Source organism: Puma concolor, chromosome C2, assembly GCF_028749965.1.
Source record: "Puma concolor isolate L17-30 chromosome C2, mPumCon1.1.hap2, whole genome shotgun sequence".
In the NCBI taxonomy this organism is placed as follows: domain Eukaryota; kingdom Metazoa; phylum Chordata; class Mammalia; order Carnivora; family Felidae; genus Puma; species Puma concolor.
Genome location: NC_141675.1, coordinates 58,664,479 through 58,690,036, shown reverse-complemented (window position 1 = coordinate 58,690,036; position 25,558 = coordinate 58,664,479). Strand labels below are relative to the sequence as shown.

The 25,558-nt window shown below is 34.0% G+C and overlaps 1 pseudogene; it reads left to right on the top strand.

Annotated features, from left to right (window-relative positions):
- The first annotated feature begins 18,484 nt into the window (after positions 1-18,484).
- Positions 18,485-18,582, top strand: LOC112850579 (U6 spliceosomal RNA; annotated as a pseudogene).
- The last annotated feature ends 6,976 nt before the right edge of the window (positions 18,583-25,558 follow it).

Sequence of the window (25,558 nt, the reverse complement as noted above, 5' to 3'; positions counted from 1 at the left end):
CTTCAGTGAACATGAGAGTGCAAGTATCTCTTTTGAGATACTGTTTTCAATTCTTTTATATAAATATACAGAAGTAGAATTGCTGGATCGCAGAGTAGTCCTATTTTAGTTTTCGTGGAACCTACGCTATTTTCCATAGCAGCTGCATCATTTTGCCTACCCGTTAACGTTTTCTATAGCTTCCATCCTCCACATACTTGCCAACACTTTTATTTTGCAACTAGCTCAAATCCCTTGACAGTCATAATTGCTCTTAGCCCTGTATTCTAAGAACCTCAGTCCTCTTAATAATGGTGCAACCAAAGGACATAGATGGAGATCCCTAGAATCTTACTTCAGTGCTGTGGCTGGTGTTTGTTCTCCTTAGGCAGTGTCCACAAAATATTGGTTATTAAATATATATAAACATATCTTATTAAACATTCAATATATACACAATTATATATTATATTATATTATATTATATTATATTATATTATATTATATTATATTATATTATAATCTGTGTGTAGGAGAATGCTTCAAACCTTCATCAAAGCATTTTCAATCTCATGTTAGGCAGGTGTCTAACGAGCTCTGTTCTGGTAATGTTTCATCCCTACCCTTCTGTGTGCTTCTGTGGCTGGGAGAAAACTGGTTGCACTTAACCCCTCATTCATTTAAAGATGTTTTTCTTGGGGCACCTGGGGGCTCAGTTGGTTAAGCGTCCGACTTCAGCTCAGGTCACGATCTCACAGTCTGTGAGTTCGAGCCCCGCGTCGGGCTCTGGGCTGACAGCTCAGAGTCTGGAGCCTGCTTCAGATTCTGTGTCTCCCTCTCTCTCTGCCCCTTCCCCACTCATGCTCTGTCTCTCTCTGTCTCAAAAATAAATAAAAACATTAAAAAATTAAAAAAAATAAAGACGTTTTTCTTTATTAGTTGAATCTAATTAAAAATAAATTGAAAAAATAAAAAATGCAAGAATTTACAACAGCATGGCAGCCAGGAGTTCCTTATCGATATTAACTTATTGGATCTAGTAGTACTTACATTTCGGTTTTCCTGGAAGATACTGTTTTACACCAATGTCTGAAACTCAGCAATGCATCATTAAGGAATCATAAAACTATGTTCTGCATCCTTAGAGAAGGAAGATAAATATTTAATACAGGTTACAGATTTTTATTAAAAGTATGTAAAATAATAAAAAGTTTTAGGTTTAAATATATTAGAAATGAATAGCAAGATTGATACTATGAGAATGTTAGTTCAATGACTATTGCTTTCATTTGGTAACTAAGTGTAGTCTGTAGCATTTGTTTTATTTTTGAAAGACAGTTTTTTCATAGCCAGAAGTCTGAATCCAACACTTTGGGGAGGTTAAATACCCTATAGTCACCATCAAGAGATAGCATAATAACGAATTGCATATACGTATGGTAAATCAAAAATGCAAACTCTTTTATTTTAGTATTGTTTAAACCATGCATATATATCTATGGTTATGCATTGCTATGACATAAACAGTGGACTACATGTCATTTCAATGTTCCCCTAACTGGTATGTTGGGGAATAATAGAACAAAAATCCAGACAAAACAAATATACAAACAAACCAACATATTTCACATCCACACATCCACATACCTACTGACATGTTATAATAAAATAGTATTCTATGTTTCAATATATCAAGTAAATGCTGGTACAAAGAATTGAATAAGTAACTTTACAGAGTGTTTTCTCAGATGCTTCAATTTAACATGCTGCTATGGCAATGTTATCTGGCTCAATTTACTGTGGATCAATATTACAGCCCAATGATTATGATCATAACTAAAATTTATAGCCAATCTAAAGAAATGTATGTTATTAAAATGTTTTTAAAATATTTTAAAATAGAGAAATAGCCCTCGTCTACTTTGAGATGCCTACTTTTCACACACCACTGAATATCCTGCTGGGCATTTTAATTGTAAATACATGCAGTGGCTTCCTCATCTAGTTGTTGGGTTTTGTTTCTTTCTTTTTTACAGTGATTGGATTGTGCTACACACTCATTTTATTTTATTTTTTCTCACTTGAAATAGTGGAGAATACTTCCAGGGAAATCATATGCTAGTTCAGTAAAGAAGACCTTCAATTGCCCATTTGCTGTTGATACTTTAATACCTCGCTTGAAAACTCACAGAGTAGTGTGGAGAAATGGAGTTGAATTTATGATGGTTCAATCCTTAGCAAATCTGTGCTAGAAAAAATACTATTTAGGAAGGACAATTTGAAGAAAATGCAGCTGTCCCTTTTGAGATTTCTAAAAGATGTTCTTTGGATTTAGCTCATGACCAGAGTGCTACTTAGCCTATGTGTGGTTTGGAATTTACTGAACTTTGCCCCCACATAGTGTTTCAAATAATGACCCTTTTCTGTCTCTGTTGTATTTTCTATAGACTCGTCATTATAAGGAATTCTTCATAACATAGCATAATAACCATTTCATGAATATTCTTGAGTGGGAAATGTGTTTCTACTGATTAATTAGGTTGTGTTTATCTTATGGGTGTAAAGGATTTAATCACAACTATGTCCTACTTCATGATGGTTCGTTCACATCCCAAAGATTTGCTGACTTCCTTTAGCAACTTTTTAGAACTTGCTTATAAATGGCATGGAATTTAAATTTTAATACTACCTCCCTTATTTTTTCCTTCACCTTATTTTTCTGTTACATTTTTACCTCCTTGAATATATTTTGTAAGCTATTTCAAATCCTTTTTATATTGAAGCAAGGTAAAAATAATTCCACAAAGATCTAATTAATAAAAATAGTTCCTTTGTTTATGTAATATAATAATAACTGTAAAGAAAAAAGCCCACATTTTGGCTTTTGGGAATTAAGACCATTGGTAATTTATTTGGTTTCTGAATGTGGTTTATGGGAACAGAGGTTTGTGGATGAGGTATGTAGTTATGAGTTTTATGTTGTAAAGAATGTTAGCCACAAGGCAAACTTGCACTCAAATTCTCTTGTCAACCTCTTCAATTTGGTTCCTGTATCTATTTAATACAACTACAGTAAACTTGATAACATTCTTTGGTTTTAGGGATTACAAAATAAAGCAAAACAAACAAAGCAAAAAAATGCTAGGACTTATTCTACATTTCCTGCTCTGGACCTAGAATTTTGCATTTCTGTAAGTAGTCATAATTCCCTTTAGTGAAAAATGATATTTAGAGTCTGCCATCTGGATGATAGAGTATTTGTTGCTCATAGAATTTGTCACCATTTCTAGACCTTTACAATGATCAAAGCTAGGAAACATGTATGATATAAAAGAGGAAGTATGTTAGGAATTATATTGGTATTTCAGTTTAAATTTAGCCCTGTAACAGGGCACCTGGGTGGTCAGCTGGTTAAGCATCCTACTTTGGTTCAGGTCATGATCTTGCAGTTCGTGAGTTTGGGTCCCATGTGGGGCTCTGTGCTGACAGCTCAGAGCCTGGAGCCTACTTTAGATTCTCTCTCTCTCTCTCTCTCTCTCTCTCTCTCTCTCTGTGCCCCTCCCCCATTCATGCTCTGTCTCTCTCTCTCTGACTCTCAAAAATAAGAAAACAGTAAAAAAAAAAAAAAAAAAAAAAGGTTAGGACTGTAGGGTTTTGCTTATGTCTTTAATAGTCTTTAGTATATCTTCGAATTTTTCTTTCATCCGCTAAAAATATTAGTTCCTAAATATTAATGTAATTATTTATTTGGTATGCTTATTTCAAAATGAAGACATTAGTATTACCTCTAACAGTATTACTGAAAGTTGTTTAAGGTTTGCTCTTCCTGCCCCACTTATTTTTATTCCAAGTCTATTTATTTTGATTTATTTTATAATCAAATTACTGTTCTTTAAGATCACTTGAAATATTTCTTCTCTGTGTGATGGAATCACCAACTCAGGTTTATTGGTTTTATTTTTCTCATGGTTTTTAGGGATTTTTTTCTACTTTGATTTAATTTGTTTTATAATTATGCAAAACCTTTATAAGCTCCCAATGCTTGATCTACACAATAGATTATATTTAGAGGAGTACAGCTTCTATCTATTACCTAATTCTCAATTCTGTCCTCCATATGACCATTTTATTCACTTAGTGGTTTACTCTTCCATTTGAAATAATTAAGCAATTGTAGATAATTAATTTTTTTTCTGAATATACTTGTAGCCATAAATAGGTTTTAATCATATTCATACTTTATTTTATTATAACATTAGAATACCATGGGGCTCACAATTGCCCTAAATGAAAATAATTTTTAATTCAGTATTTCTGGGATGATAGAAAGTCTAAAGGCAAACATATTTATTATATATATAATACATCTCACAGATGAAGGAGGTAAATTGTTAAATGCCCAGTCTAAGAAAACTAGTAGCTAAGCAGAATCATTTTGTTTTGATCTAAAATTAAGGGTGAGTAGAGTGTAACTAAGATTGATTTTCATACCTAGTTTATGAAAGTCAAGATGAAATGTCACATAGATAAATGTTACTGAGATAATTTACCATTGTATCACACATACACATGCAGATAAATAAGGATAAAATAAAAAGAGAATAGGAAGTAGAACCAACAAAGACATAAAAGGAGAAAGAATGAGAGAACCAAGGAGAGAAAGGGAGGGAAGGAAGGAAGGAAGGAAGGAAGGAAGGAAGGAAGGAAGGAAGAATTGGTTAATTGGAAACCAAGAAAAGATGTGCTTTTAAAAAATCTGTTCCTTAAGTTTCTGCGGTATTTATTGAATGCAGACTAAATATTTGGCTCTGATATTCTTAGCAGCTAAAGGAAAAGGAAATGCATGATTAGACATAAGATTCAGTCATTATCATAAAAATTAATATCAGTTGCTCCTAAGAAGCCAAAGTTTTCCTGGCCCCAAGAACATAGTATCTCATAAAAGAGACATTGAAAGATATGGCAGACAATATATTTGGCACTGTTGCTACAATAAATATTACAGTGAGTATCAAATGGTTGATGGTTGAGTGTCCTGTAGTAAAAGATGAGAGCATTGGGCCACTATGACAGCAATCAAAGTGTGGAGGAGTGTACACCTTAAAAGTTCTCATCACAAGAAAAAACATTGTAACTGGGTGGTGATGGATGTTACCTAGACTTAGTGTGGTGACCTGTTTCTATATTACGTACAATTTATTTTTTATTGAATCATTATGTGGTATACCTGAAACTAATATAATGTTATATGCCAAGTACATTTCATTTATTATATAAGAGAAGAGGAAAACTGGGGCAACAAGAGACACCAAAGATAAATACTTATGGAAAGACCCCGGGAGGACATAGCTGGAAAGTGGCCATCTGCAAGCGTCGGAGAGAGGCCTCAGGAGAAACCAAACCTGCTGACATCTTGATCTTGGACCTTGAGCTTCCAAAATGATAGGAAAATAAATTTCTGTTCATTAAGCCAAAAGCAAAGAACACTAGAGAAAAGGGAAAAAAAAGGAAATGTATGGGTTTTGAAGGTACATCTTTTGAAGGAGAAGAATCATCTAGGTGTATTCATATTTTAATGTTATAAAAATCTCAATATTATATAGTCACAAATATGTACACTTTATAAAATGAATATATTGTACATAATTCAATTTAATGTTACTGTAGCTACTAAAGAATCCTTAATGGCCTAGCAGAACTGAGAAACACAGAAATATTCTAGTACTTAAGTTTCAGAGATAATAAAGGTGTTTAGTAAAGATAAAAATTGTACTGACAAAATTAGGCAAAGGCATATGTTTCTTAATTCTCTTTTTTATTGTACCATGCAATTTCTGTCATGTAGGCACTGGGAGATTTTGACTCTTATTTATTAAGAGAGTAATATATAGGGGCGTCTGGGTGGCTCAGTAGGTTAAGCGTCCGACTTCAGCTCAGGTCACGATCTCACGGTCCATGAGTTTGAACCCGGCGTCGGGCTCTGGGCTGATGGCTCAGAGCCTGGAGCCTGCTTCTGATTCTGTGTCTCCCTCTCTCTCTGCCCCTCCCCTGTTCATGCTCTGTCTCTCTCTGTCTCAAAAATAAATAAACGTTGAAAAAAAATTTAAAAAAAAGAGAGTAATATATAATAGCTTGTATTATTTATGTGTATCATTAAAATAAATGAAAACTAGAAAATCCATAATCATAATTTCAAAGAGAGTAAAATAATTTTGCATGCATTGTCTCATTTGATGCTGAAAGTAATCCTGAGTGTAACATTGGTGGCCTCATTTCTTAGATTAGAATCAGAGAATCAGAGAGATTGTATGGTTTCTCGCACTTATAACCAATAAATAATAAGAAGGGATTCATATTGAGGCATTTTGATTCTAAATTAAGGATTCTTTCTATGAATCTGTAATTTTCAGTATCATAACAACTTAATCAATTGGTTAAGTTATTTGTTCAATCAAAATTTATTGAACATAGTTTGTACTAATTATGAGTTGATGGGTAAAACCCACACAATTATAACATTTAATTTCTGCTCAACAAAAATTCACAGTATATTAAGGAAATAAAAGGACACTAATCATTTTCATACCAAAGTTAATTATCCAATATTCTAGTAATTAGTTCATATGCTGTTATAAATTTTTTGCATCATGAGTGATATCCAATGGTAACTCACCAAAATTTTCCTGAGCTAGCATTATTCTAGAATAATATACATTTAATTTACTTTAAGATATATAAATGTATGTTTATCACTAAGCACAATTACTGGCACTGAGGACAATGAGTAGTTATAATAATAGTAAAAATTCTTAATATTTTTTATAAGAATGGTAGGAACCATTTGTAATTATTATGTATGTCTGTTATAATGAAACATTACCTTGGTTAAACAATATATGCTGAATGGAAATTTTTCACAAAGAAGTATTTTCTATCTTTAAAAACTTGTATGGACAATTTAAGAGGTCAGGTAAGAACCCTTGTGAAATAGGCTGAAAGGAATACGGGCATAATTCATCATTTACATATTGTATTACTAAAGTGCAAGACTTTTTTGAACTTTAATGAATGCTACACTTGTCTTTAAATTTGCAAGTGACTTTTCCAGTCATGCTGCATGTGGGGTCTGATTCAGAACTTCCATTTCAGTAGACTATAACATACATTTAAGTGAATTCTAGAAAAAGTGGTCACCTGCATAAGGTATAAGGGGGATTCTTTTTTTTTTTTTTTTGTCCTTTTCCGTTTCCAATTTAATTTAGTCTGCTTCATTTTCCTTGCTTTGGCACCTTTCCCATTTTACCTATAATTAAATACTTCATCAGCACAATGCATGCTTCTAGGCACCCACTTTGGAATCAAACAGACCCAGTTACAATTTAGGATGTGATCAAAACTAGTTATGTGACTATGGGTAAGTTACAGCTTTCTGATGATTTATCTTCTTCTCTTGCAAAATGATTATTTAACAAAAAAAACTCACATAATTATTACAAAAAACTTATTTAGCATGTGCGGTAGGGGAGGGAGGGGAGAGACAGACACAGAGAGAGAGAGAGAGGGAAAGATCCTTCTTCCTTTTCACATACAATCATATTTTATCTTTAGAAAAAGAATAAAAATCAAGAATTATGAGTATGTTTAGATTAAGAGTAAGAACATACCTGTAGTTTTGGACAAACCGATCCACTTAGTAAATTTTTCCAGGCTTATTTCAGTTAATCTGCCTCTTGAAGTAATACATATGTTAGTAAACAAAAAATGATTATTTTACTAACAATGCTGTAGCTCTACATTGGAATGATCTTTTTGTTTCTTTTTCAAATAGTATAGAGAAATGCAACTGCATTTTTCTATACATTTTCAATCTCTCATGTAAGAATTTTCCTCAGTAAAATGTTTCTTGTGATCTTTATAATAAAAAGTTTTATATTTCATTGTACTTATGCCTTATTATTAAAAAATATGCTGAATACTTCTGTAAAGGTACATATAAGATAAAGTACATAGTTATATGGGTTCCCTATGTTTACTGAGTCAAAATTAGTAATTTTTTCATTATCAGTTTATTAATAGACTTCATTTGTTCCTTAAATCAATGTGTATTTTCAGCTTAATATTTAGAAGAACATCAGCTTTGGAAAATTCTCCCATTACTGACAAATATTAAGAAAGAAGGGAAAAAGAAAAGGCCAATGATGAATTAACAATGAAGCAAATTATATAACTGAATTTTAGTCAGTCCTCAATACATTTTTGAACTAGTGGATAGTGACTAGCTGTCCTTTTATCCTTCTTGTGGCAGAAGCGGAACAAAGGAAAATGAGTGTAGACTGCTTCAGGTTAGCACTCAAGGAAATCACATAGGTACTGAGCAGAGAGGCAGCTTGACTAGAACATTTATGAGAATGCTGTTGATATCTGTGTTGTAGTGATAATTTTCTTCCATGAGATGGAATAAATTGCTCATTGCTTTTATAAATTGATTTATCTTGATGACAGGTGTGAGTTTTTGTAGCATCATAAAACAAATACATTTATGGTAACTTATAGTTTATGATTTCTTTAAAGAAATTAATGTACCTTTGACTGTTGTGTCATTTCTTACAATGGGAGGTTGTAAAAAGAGATGTATATGCAGTTAACACCCTACTTTGAAGAGAGGAGTGTTTAAGCATATTGAAGCATGTTAAGAATGTGGTAGTATTACGTTCTCAAGGATATTTCTACCTTTATTTTAGGTTCTCAATAGATAATCCGATTGCTAATGTTCACAATATTTTTTTTCAGAGTTATTTAGCATTGATTGTACTCATTCACAATTTGTTGGCTACATGAACAAATTTGAGCTTTCCTGAATTCAAGTTCTTGAAAAAGAAAGACCTACATCAATTACAGTGAATGAACAATCAAGAAAGCACACCTGCTCCTTCTTTTAATTTTAATGATGTGAATAAGGTGACTAAAACCTAATTATTTTGTATCTAAATATAAGTCTGGGTAATCTAGATGTAATGCTTAAACAGACACATAAAGACTATTTTGACCATCTTTCTACAATTCTTATTCAACTAATTTTTACTTATTTATATTCCATTCAGTTATCATTGTCATGCCTTTCAGTACTTTCTGTTATTTATAAAATCTCTCCTCAAGACTGTACCAATAACTTCCTAACCGGTCTTTTTAAATCTATACTCAGTCTTGTTTAGTATCATTGGTCACATTTTCTAAAATAGTAAATCCATAAAATCACTCACCTTGTTTTTTAAATTTATTTATTTATTTTGAGAGAGAGAGTGTGTACACACCCTTGCTCACAGGAGTGGGTGAGGGGCAGAGAGAGAGGTGGTGGGGGGAGAGAGAGAATCACAATCCGGCTCTGTCAGTGTGGAGCCCGACATAAGGCTCCATCTCATGAACTGAGCCGTGAAATCATGACCCGAGCTGAAACCAAGAGTCAGAAGCTTAACCGACTGAGCCACCCAGGCGCCCCCAAAACTCACCTTGTAAAAAATCTGCTGGGAGTCCTCAATATCTGTTGTGCAAATACCCTGTGAATCAGGTTGGAATTCAAGGATCTTCATTACTTGTGCCCAACGAACATTTCTAAAGCGTGTGCCAGGAGCAAACGTTTAATATCAACACTCGGTTTAGTTAGCGGCCTATTTCATAAGTTTTGAGCAATATAGTAGAACAGCTGTAGTAGTGGTTGTTGTAGCAGCTCTAATGTCCACTATTTATTTATACTAGACATTCCATAACATTTATCTTAGTCAATCTATACAAAAGTCTTTTTTAAAGAGATTATTATCCGCACATTATAGATGGGAAAACTAAGGTTGAGAAACGTTACTGGTAACTAGTCCTAACTCATGCAGCTAAACGTAGCAGAGACACTTTGCATCTAAGCCCATTAAATGCTGAATTATGTTCCTTGTGAACAGTTAAGTCTAAGTAATTTTTGACTCAATAAGGAACAATTATTGAAGACTAATTTAGCCTCTGTACATTTAGCATAAAGTTAAATTCATTATGTTTGACTTGTTTTCTGCTATTATATTGTGTAAATCCCACCTTAAGTGAAAGTCAAATTCATTTCTAGGACACTTTGATTTTTTAAAAAATCATTCTAATGCTTTAGTTACCATATTCCATTTTCTGGAGTCTAGCTGTTGGAGTATTACTTGTAATTCAAAAACCTTTCAAATATAATTCTACTAAGAGACATTGGTATCAAAGTTACTTAAAATGATTTTAAAAAAACCTCAGGAGCACCTGGGTGACTCAGTTAGTTAAGCGCCTGACTCTTGATTTAGGCTCAGGTCATGATCTCGCAGTTGGTGGATTTGAGCCCCGAACTGGGCTCTGCGCTGACAGTGCAGAACCTGCTTGGGGTTCTTTCTGTCTCTCTCTCTCTCTCTGCCCCTCCCCTGCTCTAGCTCTCTCAAAATAAATAAATAAACTTTCAAAAATAAAATAAAATTATAATAAAAAACACCACTCAATAGCCACATGACTGTTAGTAAATTATTTATTTTCAGTATTGCTTTACTCTTTTACCAAATAAACTGGTTGAACCAAATGGTCCCAGTGTTATCTTCCCTGTATAGTATAATTTATTGTCTTTTATTGGTAGAAGTATAATAAACAACAAACCCAAATCACTCCTAGGTAATAATTGTTTTTTATTATTATGGAACAGAGATGGGTGAGTGGATGGAAAGACAGACGGAATGTACTGTTGTCTAGAAATAATAATAAATATAAAGAGAAAATATGAGGGTTTTTTTAATGTAAAATTTAAAGAGAAAGGAAAAGAAAATATTCAGAGAACAAGGAGACTTATTCAGAAAATATTCAGAGACTGAAGGAGACTAGAATGCAAACATGGTTGGGAGAGTTAAGGCACTAAAGTCAAGTATCAAATGTGGCTTATTTCTCTTATCTTTGCATATTTATCAAACAAGTTAGGCTATTTGCAGTTTAAAAATAGTATTTGGGAAGTGTAAATATACAGTAAAATTCATAAAAATCTAAACATTCTATTACAACCACAGTAGTTTTCAATCTCTAAATTTTTAGTGTGCATTTCATCTTTTTTATAATAAAAAATGTCAAACACATAGAGAACTGGTATAATGGACTCTTTTTTTGAGTGACACTGAGTTTCAAAACTTATCAGTTCATAATCAGTCTTGTTTCATCTACATCAACCCCAACACCCTGCCACCACATCCTCAAGATTCCTTAAAAAGGCCTCCACCACTAGGAAGAAAAGAAGGCAGCTGCAAAGAAACAGGAGGACAAAGCCAAGAAGAAGCATGATAGGAAATCTAACTACCTGGATGAGGCAGAGGACAATGGAGGTGGAGAGTGAGTAAATTTGGGGGTTAGGGGAAGTGCCCCTTGTTAAGGAGAAACCAAAAACGTTTGCCAATGGAACAGAGATCACCCATGCTGTTGTCATCAAGAAACTGAATGAGATCCTGCAGGCATGAGGCAAGAAGGGAACTGATCAAGGAGCCTAGATTAAGCTGCTACGGCTGCTAGTTCTGTTTGCATCTGAAAACAACCTGGCGGAGGGTGTCATAGTCAAGATCAAGTTCAGTATCATTGCCTCTCTCTATGATTACAATCGAACCTGGCCACGTACATGAAACCTGAGATGTGGCAGAAGTACCTGGGCTGCATCAATGAGCATCAGCTCATCAGGACATCCTGTTTGCAAACCCCAACATCTTTGTTGGAGAGAACATTCCGGAGGAGAGTGAGAACCTGCACAATGTTGACCAGCTACTGCGTGTCTGTGGCTGTTTTCTAACCCTGGTGGAAGGAATGGATGAAGAATTACAACCTCTCTTGCTCCTGGGTTGTATCATAGAGTATTTTTGACATTAGATGAATTCATTTATATTCATTTTAGTATATATCTGTAAAATATACGCCCTTAATAAAAACTTATCCCTCATACTATTGTCATCCATAAATAAATTTAACAATAATTCCTTAATATTCAAATATCTGTTTTGTATTAAATTTCCCCAGCTGTCTTACAATTTTTATTGTTGATTTATTTAAATCAGGTTTCAAATTTTAAACAGTATCATTGCTTGATATTTTTTTATTATGTCTTGTTATGTTCTCACTTGCTTACTTATTTCTAGTCTTAAGTCAAACTATCTCAGTTCTTTCACCATGCTGTACCATTTTCTTCCAGAAAGCCTTTTCTTATCTTCAGTAACCTCATCTGGAATGACTTTCCTCCAATTTTTTACTTGGCTAGTTATATTTAATCCTGTGAGTCTCATTTTAAATTTCAACCGCTTAAGAAGGAATTCTCTATTTACTTATTGTAAAGCCTGATCCCCCTTCTCTCAACTATCTTTTTCTATCTATACTCACTGTGTATTTTTAAAAGCACATTATCTCTTTATAGGTATTCTATTTATCTGTTTTCTTATCTTTTGATTTGGCTTCCTGCCGGAGCAGAAATCATATACATCTCATTTTTCAACAAATCCTCAATGGTCAGTACTGTGCTTAATTTATATAAACTCTCAAGTGTGATTTGTTTAGTGAAGGAGTATATAAAGCCCTTACTTTCATCCTATGGCATTGTTGTCCTACATCAATAGAATGGTAGAAACTGTCCAAGGAGAGAATTCTTTCAAATTTCTACTTTTCACTTAGAATTTCACCATATTTTAAATTATTTTATTCTCTCCAGCTTCAGAGAAATGCTTAACTCAGCTATCTGAACATCTGGTCTCTGGTCTTATCTCTGCCCAACCCTGCCAGGATTTCCTTTTGTGTCTTTAATTTCTCTGTTCTTCTGGTGACTCTTTCTACTTGGCTTCCAAGAAACCGAGAAATTCAGTCATTGACTCTGCTCTCCTTTTTTCTTGCCCTTCTATATCTACTGCTTTAAAACCATAGGCTATACCCTGTACTATTTTACAACCTGCTTCATCATCTCACATGGTCTCTGCTAACAGCCCTCACTAAAATGTTTCTAAAAAAATTGATTTATCAATCACAAACCTCTCTCTTAGGGTTTATTCCAGCTAGCCTTTCTACTGCATTTGACTCTGAGGCTGTCCACTTGAGATTCTTGTGGCAATCTTAGTCTATTGTGTTCTGTATCTTTTGATATTTCCTTTTCTTTTACCTTACATTCAAAATGAGAACACATTTTTATCTTAAATCCTAATTTTTTAAACTGTTCTCTCTCAACATACACATCTACTTGAATGTGAATCTCTGTATAGAAGTTCCTTAATGATTATGTTTTATATACACATAGTTCTCAATAGATGCTTGTTAAGTAGAATTGACTTGAAGCAGTAGGTCTTATTTCTACCCTTTGTTCTTCCAGATTTGAATCTGTTATGAGGGACTAGCATGGCCACCCCAAAAGTAGTTGCCTCATAGATTGAATCACTGAGACATAATCCAAGTCAATGAACCCTTCTTTTAAAGATGATATAGTAGTCTGCAAGAGAAATTAACTATTTTCTCTAAATTTCCTACATTTGATAATCACACTGGTTACTGACTGGTCTGCTTTATGGAGGAAGGGAAATATGAAAAAGAGTGCTAGAGTCCATAGGGTTTTATGCAATAACCATGTCTTTCTTCTAATATTGAGTAACAAACGGTGGTTTAAAAGTGCAACTGTGAATGAAATTAGGTGAATAAAATCTTATTGATACATTGTGAATCCAATTTAAAACAGTTCATATAAGGTAGAGTCCCAGTCCTTTTACCACACCCCAAACACCTCCCTCACTGATATTTTTCAAATGTTCTGAGATCTGAGACATTTCCAGAGATATAATTGTGCCTGGTATGTTAATATTGCTACTTCTAATGAAATTGTATTATGAGGCCTCAGCCTTAAACGAGTTCTTTGGCATTTGTGGTTTCCAAATATATATGGAGATTCTAAAAGCCATCTCATAATCCTTATACGGAGAAATACAATGTGTGTGGCTAGTAAGAGTTGCTTTGTACATGGAAGGATAGAGATTGCATCAAGGCAGTAGAGTGAGCACACAAATCAAACCCCATCTGAATCACAGGACATATTTTAGATAGAGTTCATCAGCTGTAACATGGCAAGTGTCATAAATAGAACAGCCTTTCTTAGGTATGTTTAAAAAACAGAAAGTAGGGATGTGAGGTCACAGCCTAGATCTCAGAAGAAAAATAGAACAATTCCAGGCCCAGAAACAATAAATACAATGAGCAAAGGGGAGTCCTGGGATGTAAATGAAGATAATTAAAATATTGTCTTTAGAAGAGCTGACCCCAACCTTTCTCTAAGATTGAATTAGTGAGTTAGACAAGGGAACTGATAGATCGTTAAGAAAAAAAAAAATCTCAAATTCTCAGACATGTCCTTCAAAACGCATAAACTGTCTTTACAAAAGTCAAAGATATAAATACTAGAAGAAAAATAATAAAATAAAAATATAAAGTGAAGTTTGGAAGCTATATCTGTGTGATAGAATAACCTTTAAGGACAGTAGAGAGAATACAGGAGAACAAATAAGAAAAAAATGGTAGAAACTATTTCTCTAAGTTGAAAATAAGCAAAAATTTTAATTTGATAGAGGTAAGTTCATTTATATTTTTAATGTTTTGATATAATTGCCTGATACAAGGCAATTGAAGTTGTTGGTCATCAGTTTATATCACCTGGTTTAAAGATACTGGTAGAATTGTTGAAATCAAATATTATATACTATTAATATTAATATATTAATATTAATATATACTATATAATATATTGTATTTACAATTATCACAGTAAATAAAATCATTATATATAAAGTATATTACCTAAAAGATGTTACATAACAGCCTAATAAATTGTAGCATGATAGAAGATGATTTTATTTAATATATCTAGTTTTATACCTGTTTTGTAGTATTGAGGAATGATGGTGCAGAAAAAATAATATAGGTCCTGTTGCACATTAACTGCCTTAATTTAGCTATAAAAATTAGATTTTATGGTGCAAAATTGCCTTACATCCAAGAAAAGTTAGATTTATAATGGGGTAAATTTTTTAAACAAACAAACAAAACAAAACAAATATAAGAAATGGCAAAAATAAACCTGATGTCCCAATGCTCAAATCAGGATTTGTTAGTAGTTTCAAATTAAGGTCTTTGAATTTTTAAAATGCATAGCACTCAGTTTTCATCATGTGATGTGTATATTTATAGGAGTTAATAAACAATGTAAAAACATATTGGCAAAATCTATAAATATAAAGTAAAATTATGTATAGCAGTCTCTATCAATAGTTTAAAGCAGAATTTCTCAACCCTGAATGCACATTATCACCCTCTGGGGAGATTTAAAAAGTATCACTGCTGAGGACGCAGTCCCAGAGATGCTGATTGAATTGGCCTGGATGGCATTCTGGAAAGACAGTTTTCAAAAGCTCCCTAGGAGATTCTAATGTTCAGCCAGGGATGAGAACCAGTGGTTGGAATTAATAGTATGGATTATTAGTCAATATTAGCACATGTATAAATATATAAATAGATTTTATTTTACTCTTTAAAACATTTAGAAACCCGCTTTAGGACAGAACCTTACATGTTCCCTAACATACTTCTGCTTCTGCTTTTGTTACCACCAATGATGAGGAACTCATAGTGCCCGGAACCCAGTAGTCAATGAAATAATTATTTGCTGAACTGTGAGTTGAGCTCCTTCCTGACATTACCTAATGCACCATTCCTTGTAATCCTCCTCTTCAGTGTTTTTAAATGTAGAGAGGTCCTTTCCCATGTCATAACCAGCATAATCACCATCCATATTTTCTGTATTTGTTATGGCTCTATTAAACATAGAATATTATGTTTATACTCTATTTCCTTCCCTTGGGATCCTCAATTACTTAGATTTACCTATATATTCATTTTCATTATAGCAGCTCATCTCTCACTCACCTCTTATATATCACTCTTTGTAACTTCAGGCTAGGGAAAGAAGAAAAACATCCATGCTAATCTGAGAGAAAAAGCACAGATACTTTTGCACATGAAATAAAACTTATGCTAACTGGAAGAGCAATTGATTAATTTTTTAATTCTCATGGTGAATGTTTTTAATTGTAGGTATTTTGGAGGAAAGCAAGCCATAGGCAAGTTGGAACTCCCTCCCTTTTCCATGGCCAGCTATCTGTATCCCCACCTCTAGCAGATTATAACAACTTGGGAAAAGAATTTACCTTTTTATGGTAAGGAAGCAACAGAAATGGACAAATGAGATAAGTCTTAGACATCTTATGTGTTAGATCCAAGCATGATCTTGTATGTGTGTGTGTATGTGTGTGTGTGTGTGTATGACAAATTACCAAAAACTTAGTAGTTTATAACAGTACAGATTTATTATCTCATATTCCTCATGGATTAAGAGTTAGGCACGGTTCCCTGTATCCTCCACTTAGAGTCTCACAAGGCTGCCATCACAGTATTGACCAGATTGCATTCATGCCTGGAGACTTGACTGGGGAAGAATCTACTTTCATGCTGATTTAAGTTTTTGGCAAAATATCACTTGCAGTTATATGATTGAAGACCCCAACTCCTTCTTGGCTGTCAGCTGGAATCAGCCTTCAGGTTCTAGAGACAGCTCACAGTTCCTTGTCACATGGGTTTCTTCAACTTGGCTGCTTACTTCAACACTACAAGGAAATTATCTACCACCAGCTTGCTAAAATGAAGTCTTACAGCATATAACCTAATATTAATGGAGTGATATCCTCTTCCCTTTGCTGCATGCTGTTGGTTACAAGATAGTCTCAAGCCCCTTGCCTACTCACAGGAGATTATATAAAAATGTGAACACAGAAATGAGAATCATTTAGGTCATTTTGGGGCGTATTTGTCAGAGGTTTGTTTTTTAAAAATTTATTTAAATTTTTATTTATTTTTGAGAGAAAGAGAGAGACGGAGTGTGAGTGGGGGAGGGGCAGAGAGAGGGAAACACAGAATCCAAAGAAGACTCCAGGCTCTGAGCTATCAGCACAGAGCCTGACACAGGGCTCGAACTCATGAACCATGAGATCATGACCTGAGTCAAGTCAGACTCTTAACTGACTGAGCCACCCAGGTGTCCCTGCCAGGTGTTTCAATAACCATAAACTTAGGTTATTTATGTAGGGAGAGATGTTCATACTTACGTATAAAAAAAGTGGATGGAATAATAGGGGAAATTCCTAAGAATATAAAATCAGTAAACTCTACCAATCCTTCCCTATACATAAAATTAGCAAGTTTGCCTCTTGTGTGATACAATAAAAGGGAGTCAGTAGGCCCTGGGACATATTGTTTCCTATTCCCCATTCCTGTACATGCTTGAAATCTGACCCCCTGTGCATTAAGTTGGTAAACTCTTGTCACTGTTCAGTGTGCATTTACTTTGAAGAAACATGGGTAAATTATTATTCATAAAATGAAAGAAGATAGAATAGATTAGGCTGGGGTTACAAATTCTCCTTCCCAAATTTAGTGCTTTAAAATAACAAAGGTATAAGTGTTGCTCATACTCCATATTGATTGTAGTTCATCAGAGCATTCTGCTTCCTGTCTTCCTAACTATCTGGAAAATTCTTGGTCTCCTGGCAAGGGAAAGAGTATATGGCAAACTGTACACCTAGCTCTCAAAGTTTTTACTAGAGGAGACACATGTCACTTTTCCTTATATTGACTAAAGTAAGTTACATGGCCACATTTAATTTCAAAATGGTGGACCATGAAAAAGAATTGTAAAGAGATGATGTACTGCACTGAAGACTAGTAAAGAGGGCAGGGTATTTCCAGTTAGAGATGGGAAGCCAGATCAGCCTCCAGATTGGGAAGAAGTAGACATATATGCTTTCAGTGTTAAACCAGCTAACGATGAGTTAATACAATCTTTGTTTACTTAAATTAATCCTCTTCTCCAGTTAAATAGACAGCTTGGGGAAGCTCAAGGGCAAAGGACTTCCTTGTTTATAGCACCCTGCTCCTGTCTACGGTCAAGCGTCCACTTACCGATGTACCGGTGCTGCTCTCATATTTTTCATTTACCTTTAGAACTCAGGTATCTCTCTTCTTCTTCAGTATATTGTATCATTTAAAATTATGATAAACATAAATTATTTTGAATCAAATTATGATGTGATATCATTTTCACTGAAGGAAGAAAAAATATTTACATAATTTCAGGATACTTGGAATTATGAAAATTAAATGCTATTTATTTATTTATCTATTTAGTGAGAGACAGAATCAGCACAAGCAGGGGAGGGAAAGGGAGAGAGAGGGAGACAGAGAATCCCAAACAGGCTCCACACCATCAGCATGGAGCCTGACATGGGGCTCCAATCTGCAAAACTGTGAGATCATGACCTGAGCCGAAATCAAGAGCTGGACACTTAACCAACTGAGCCACCAAGGTGCCCCCCAAAATTAAGTGCTTTTTAAAATAAGATTTTTTGTGTTCACCTTGGTAGCATGTATACTAAAATTGATATGAGATTAGTATGACACCTGCTCAATGTTGACACAAAAATTCATGAAGCATTTTGTACTTTTGTGACAATAGTTAACAATTATATATTGGATACATGAAATATGCAGAAGATAGATCATAAATTAATATTCTCACCACACACACTTGCACATAGTGGTAACTATGTGGAAATGATGGGTATGTTAATTGGCTTAATTGTAGCGATCAAAACATTATGCTGTACACCATAAAAATATACAGTTTTTGTATGTGAAATATACCTTAATAAAGCTGCTAAAAATAAAAAAATAAGATTTTTTAAAAGGTAGGTTTTGTTGTTGTTTGGGATTTTTAGTTTCTAAAATCTTATGGAAGAGTTATGCTAAAGTCAGACACTGCAAATGAAAAGGACATAATGTTCATCCTGTGTGAGATATTTCATATACTATTCTGAACTTATGTGCTAATAGAAAAAAACTTAAGTTGTAACAGATAATTTTGGTTATTTTTAAAAAATATGTATTTTAGTTTTCACTTTTATCTTTATGTGATGTCATTTTCACTGCATGAAGGAAAAATTTTTGTATAATTATTATGTCAGTTGGGAAAATCTGATTTAATTTTCTGTGAACGACCAATTCTCTGTCATTCATGTGCACTTCTGAGACCACTGCTATAATCTGTAATGAGAAGAGTGTTGTTTTTCTTTGATGGTAGATTTTACATCCTTTTGATGATTGCTCCAGCCTTTTTCTCTGAATTTCAGAGAAACTCCAGAAACCTTAGATTCATTTCTAGGTATTGATAAAGGATTAGAGGAAAGGAAAAGTAACCATTCCAAAAGTCCTGAAAACTATCTTTTGTCTAAAATATTCAAACTCCAGTAAATCTCTCAGACAAATTGCTGAGCCCAAGATTCACTTAGAAGAACATCTCAGTGCTTCCACAACAGTATGGAAGTCGTTATGTAGCATTTTCTCTATTAAAAGGTAAGTTTTAGTAGCTGCCCAGTGAGGACTGAAACCCTCAATTACCCTAGTTGTCGGGAGTGCTGAGGGCTAACAGCTCTCAATTCATCCCCTCTCCAGGAATTGTTCTCAACTGAAAAGATCTGCCTTTCCTACGTCCATGTCCCCTTTCCAGGGCAGTTTGCATTAAATGACTGGTTTGTAAAGGTACAGGAAAGGGAACTCCCTTGTCTTAAGACAGGATTATTCTGCAAGACTGCCCCAGCTCCAGAACTCTTCCGCAACACGGCCTTACTCTTTTCCCCTCATAGTTGATCCTCAGAGCATTTTCCAATAAACTCACTTTATGAAAATGTCAGAGTCAGAGTCTGTTTTCCAGAGAAACCTAACTATGATAGGGGAGTATAGACACACAACAGAAGCACAAACATTCATTCACACCATGTTTTTTAACAATTCATCTTCTGGGAACAACCTTCCGGTTAGCACCTCTGGTGGTGCAAAATGAAAGCACTCAGAGATGTTCAAGTACATTCTAAAAATTTCCTTTTGAACTTCCCACAAAGAATTAACAATTAGGGATCTAAACTCTGCAGCTTTATTTGCAACTTCTAGACGATCATCTGCTACCAAGATGAATGGCTTTTTCTACGGTTGGGAAAATAGATTCTTCTGTTCAAATAGAATGTTTCTGAGCTGGCGTGGGAACTGCCCATAACTAACCTATAGGTCAGATTTTTAGGTAAATCTGATGATGAATTCCTATTCTAGAGAAAGATATTTGAAAACTTGTAGCATCAAGCAGCAATGAAGAGTCCATTATCTGGACTCCATTATCTGCATTATCAAGTATATATCTAGGCTCCTCAGGCATATTACGAAGTTTGCATCTATCTTATGTTTTTAGTGTTTCAGAGTAAAGAAATTAGACTGGAATTAGAATAAAACAAAATAAACTATTTTCTTTTGGTTTTGCCTAAACTAGGAAGTATAGCTAAGTGGTCCTTAACCAGTGATTTTGCCCCTAGCGAATTTTTCAAATTTTCTGGAGACACTTTTGGTTGTCTCAACTCTGAAAGGAGGAATGCCATTGGCATCTAGTGGGTAGAGTCCAGGAATATTGCTAAACATCCTACAATGCACAGTGCAGACCTTCTAAACTAAGACTTATCTGCCCCAAAATATCAATTGGTTGAGAAACCCTGCTGGAAGGCACTCACTAATGAAGGTAGGGTCAGAGTTACTCCACTTCTTCAATGGAAAACTACTAAATTAGCCAAACAATTTCTGTAAATGTGGCACTATTCTATAAACATGTCCATGGTTTATTTTGTTTCTTTCTTTCTTTTTTTTTTTTTTTAATTTTTTTTTTCAACGTTTATTTATTTTTGGAACAGAGAGAGACAGAGCATGAACGGGGGAGGGGCAGAGAGAGAGGGAGACACAGAATCGGAAACAGGCTCCAGGCTCTGAGCCATCAGCCCAGAGCCTGACGCGGGGCTCGAACTCCCGGACCGCAAGATCGTGATCTGGCTGAAGTCGGACGCTTAACCGACTGCGCCACCCAGGCGCCCCTTGTTTCTTTCTTTCTTATGCTACAGACTTCCAAAGATCATACAGCATTTCCAGATTTCTTAACATCAGCAGCTGAAGGAAAAGTGATGAAAATTGCAGAAATGTATAAAACCATGCTGATCTCATGGTTGATGGATTATAGAGTGTAAGAGATATACACACAACACATATACAAGTATATTTTGATATAATTTATAATTTTGTTCTTTTGTGCATTAGAGATTAGGTGAAAGTGAACTCTTTGGCATCGGATAATCATGTTGGCAATGTGACCTCTGTGAAAATAAGAGTGCACATTTTCCCAGCAGTCTTTTCTTGTAAAAATGCTGTTGGACTGCTGCTATAATGCTTCAGTTCAACAAATATTTATTGTGCTTACTGTAGATACTGTTGTGGAGTTTGGATGGAGTAGCATATCATTCTGCCTGGACAATTTACATTTTTCTACATGGCTAACTACTTAGAATTGGGACTAATCTGTGTCTGTTTAAACAAAGTTAAAATTTATTCCCTTTTTATAGTCTGATTTTAGGGAAACAAAAAGGAGACTTCACTTTTTTAGCTTAAGCACCTCAGGATGAACTTTAGAGAACTCAACTTAAACATATATTTGATTTTAAAATGCTACTTGCAGAAAGCTAACTGATAACCAGTTAGATCAATTTGATTTTTTATTTAGCTAAAGAAATGATCAATACTGTAAATCTTGTGATAGTCCATTTATGTAGTTAGTTAGATTACAAGACTTGAAGCTGTTAGTCTAATTGTATTACAGAGATTAAAGGCAAAGAGCCAACCTCAGATTTAAGAGTTGATTCTCTACCAGGAATTAAACCTATCTCTGCCATTTCCACTACAAGCCATGATACTGTGACCTAGATACTAACTTTCTCTATAGCTGTCATCAGGAATTTGATTTTCTTCCCTGTGAAATTTACATTGCCCACAAAAGATATTTGTTAAAAGCATTCTCCACTTGTTACCACAAAGATGATTTAGAGGTCCCCTGAATGATCTTATGTCACCCTCTTTTTTAATAGTTTACAAGGTTTTGATTTGATGTTTTGAGTTGTTTGTCCAGCTTAGAAAAGACAGGCCATCGAAAGCCAGGAGGAGCCTTCAGTTTGAACAAAAGATGCCCTTGTGGACAGTCAGGCAAAAGTGTCAAGTCCTCAGGGAATGGCAAGGGAAGAAAGCTCAATATGTAAGAAATTTACAGAAAGAGCCTCTGGGTAATGTTGCTTTCAGGTGGAGGGTCCTTTAGCCAGGTTTTAATAGGTCGCCACTGGATCTAATACTTCTTGCAAATGCCAGCAAGAAAACAACTGAGAATCATCTTATTTCCAGTGAAGTCCAGTAATAGATCCTAATAATAAAAAATAGGTGCAGAATATCCAAATTGCCTAAGTTCAAATATCAGTTCTAGTGCTGGCTAGCTATACAAAGAGACAAATATACTAACCTCTCTGTGTCTTGCTTTCTGTGCTTAACTGTGAAACTTGAAAATAACAGCACATCTGTGCTTGTTGTGAAGATTAAAAGAGTTTATGTTTGTAGCAATGACATTCTGAATGTTAACTACAATAAGGTAAATATTTTATCTTCAAAAAGCCTCTAAAATTAGAGAAATCAAATATACTTTCATTTTGACAAATTTGTTTGAATTTTGTGTGAGTATGGTCAATAAAAGGATTCTGGTTAGTGTTTTACTCAAGGAATATTTTAAGAGATGTCAATCATAATAGTGTTTTTTTGGCATTCAAGATAAGCTATAGGAGTCAGGGTCTAGTAATACCTCAAATAAAATTGGCTCAAAGTAATTAGAACCTAATTATTTATTGTCAAAAAAAAAAGATGAAAATATTTTAAATGGAGTTAAATGTGAAAGTAATCTCCACATCATAGAATTCTAGCATAAAAACTCTGGCCTTGGGATTAAATGGAGAAAATAAAAGGATTACAGTGTTCAGTGTTTTTGTGGATATAATTAAGAAGGAGTTCAGGATAAAATTCTAAATAGGCTCAAGAAGACTTTAGATAAATCATAAATAATGCACCAAAGGAATTATGGATATTTGGGTTTCATAATTACACTCTAGGATTTTTTAAGGAAAACTGCTTGAAAAGAAATGATAATTCTCTTCCCAAAGCAATCTTTATTGTTCCTATTAGAGACAAAATATTATCCCAGTTGGATTATTTTAAATGAGCAAGATGATTATCATGTACATAGAAATTATTAGTGAAGATTAGACTCTGCAGTATAATACAATGGTGAATTTGAATTAGACTCGAGGTGCCTTTGCTTCCGTATAGCTACATGGGCTTGGGAAGACAATTCTTTTCTGTGAACGTTTTGCAGATGTAAAGTGAATAATAATTCCTATCTTTACTTCACAAATTTAATTTAAAGTAGATGAACACAAATTTATATATATATATATATATATTTAAAACATTAATACAATGTCAAAAATAAATTATTATTATTATTATTATTATTATTATTATTATTATTTTGCCTGATTAATCAGGGAAACAAACCCACTGAGTCATCACCATGGTCATTTTTAAACAAATCAGATGCATACCAAAATACTTAATGATAATTTAAAAATATTTGCAGTTGACAGAGATTGATCTGACTGACCTCACATAATTCAAGTTTTAAATGATAAAATCTGTTTGAAAATTTAAAGTTCTAAATTTCAGTTTTTATTTTAAGTTCCTTCAAGAACTTGCAATGTTTAATTCAAAATTCAGACAGTTCAGCGTGACATTAACTGGTTAAGGAATAAATTATAAGGGAAACTTGAAGTGATCTACACTAATGAATAAACCATGTCCTAGGAATATGGACCACTTTGGGAAATAAGATTTCAGTTTACTGAGCTTAATATTGACAAATATAAATTCTCCAGTTTTCTAAGCATTATCCAGTGATTTTTGTAAGGTTGACTTCTTTTCACATGATTATTTTACAGGAAAGGGAAATCATCAGAAACATGCTTGACAGCTCATTTTCAAATAAAACCAAGAAGAGAAAATTATGTATATGGAAGGTCACAAGTAAGACTAATTCACTGAATTAGTCCTAAGAATGAGAATCAATTTAGGCTACAAAAAATTTGTGAATTCTTTCTCCAAAGAATTTTACTTTCTTTACACTTTCTGAAACTGAAATATATGTACATGTCACAATTTAGAGCAAATATTTTATTGTTGCATATATAAAGAAAAGATTTTTATTTGCTGCCCCAAAATTTTAAAATTTTCCTCAGTGAGGTGGACATGTTCAATCACTGTTCTATTTTCTTGATTCCTTTCTCAGTATAGATACCAGGGTTTCTGCTAGGGCAGATAACAATTCATACTTAACTAATCTGTTTTGCTGTCTATGGAATTGGAATTTGTATTGAGAATGCAGTAATTCTGTGTAGACTGTGTCAGCACTAGAATGAGAATTTGGCCAAAGAAGCAGAGGAAGAAAATAGAGAAAGAGAGAGAGGGAATAAAACAAACGAACAAACAAAACCGGAATCAAACTCAGAGCGTGGCAGGGAAAAGAAACCAAGTAGCTCTAGAAAGACTATATCCTAGTAGATTCCAGTTTTGGGCAAGTCCCAACTATACTTTCTGCTCTTGGTTTAGTCATAGTGCAGCCTTTTCCCTTATATTAAATTCCCTTATCTGTTTAAGCCATTAGGAGTAAATTTTAGTTACTTTTAGCAAAATATCCTGCCTCTGTAATAAAAGACACTAACTTGCTCAGTTTACACATTTGCAATTAAAGAAATTGATGTGCTCAACCTAAAAGCCAGATTCACAGGTCACACACTATTTGCCATTGACAAAGCTGGATTAGGACTCAGCTAGTCCATTGTTGCTTTTTTGGTTCAATGTTCTTTTCGTATTTGTGCATTCAATTTGCCTTCACATTATTTTTCTATTTAGGTCCCCATATTATCTTTATCTTCTCACCGCCCCCCATTACATATCACATAGCCTAAATCTAACCCTGTGCACATCAAGGATAAAGTCTTATAACATGGTGAAGAAAAATAAACCCCAAGCAAAATACTGCAAGTATTTTATAAGTCTTCAATTAGAGCAATGCAGTTTTCAGAATATATATATATATATATATTTTTAAAGGTAGAGTTTTTAATTGACAATAAACAATAGAACCTTCCTGGAGGATGTAATATTGCATTCTTAACCATTATTTCTGGGCAGGGGATCTCTCTGAAATGTAAGAAATTATATACGATGTATAGCTTGTTAAGCTGTAACAGAAAAAAGAGAACAGAGATAAGGATTCACTCATTCATTCATTAACAGTTCTTACCAATTTTCTTACAAGGGAAGACTACAGATTTAGGGTAGAAGGAACAAAATCCAACCAACAAGCATTTTTAGCACTTTACAATTAAGATCAAAGCCTTCTAAAAATCCAGCTGTGAATTTCTTTTAATTAGCTCGCTACTCAGTATAACACGTATTGCAAGTATTCCTC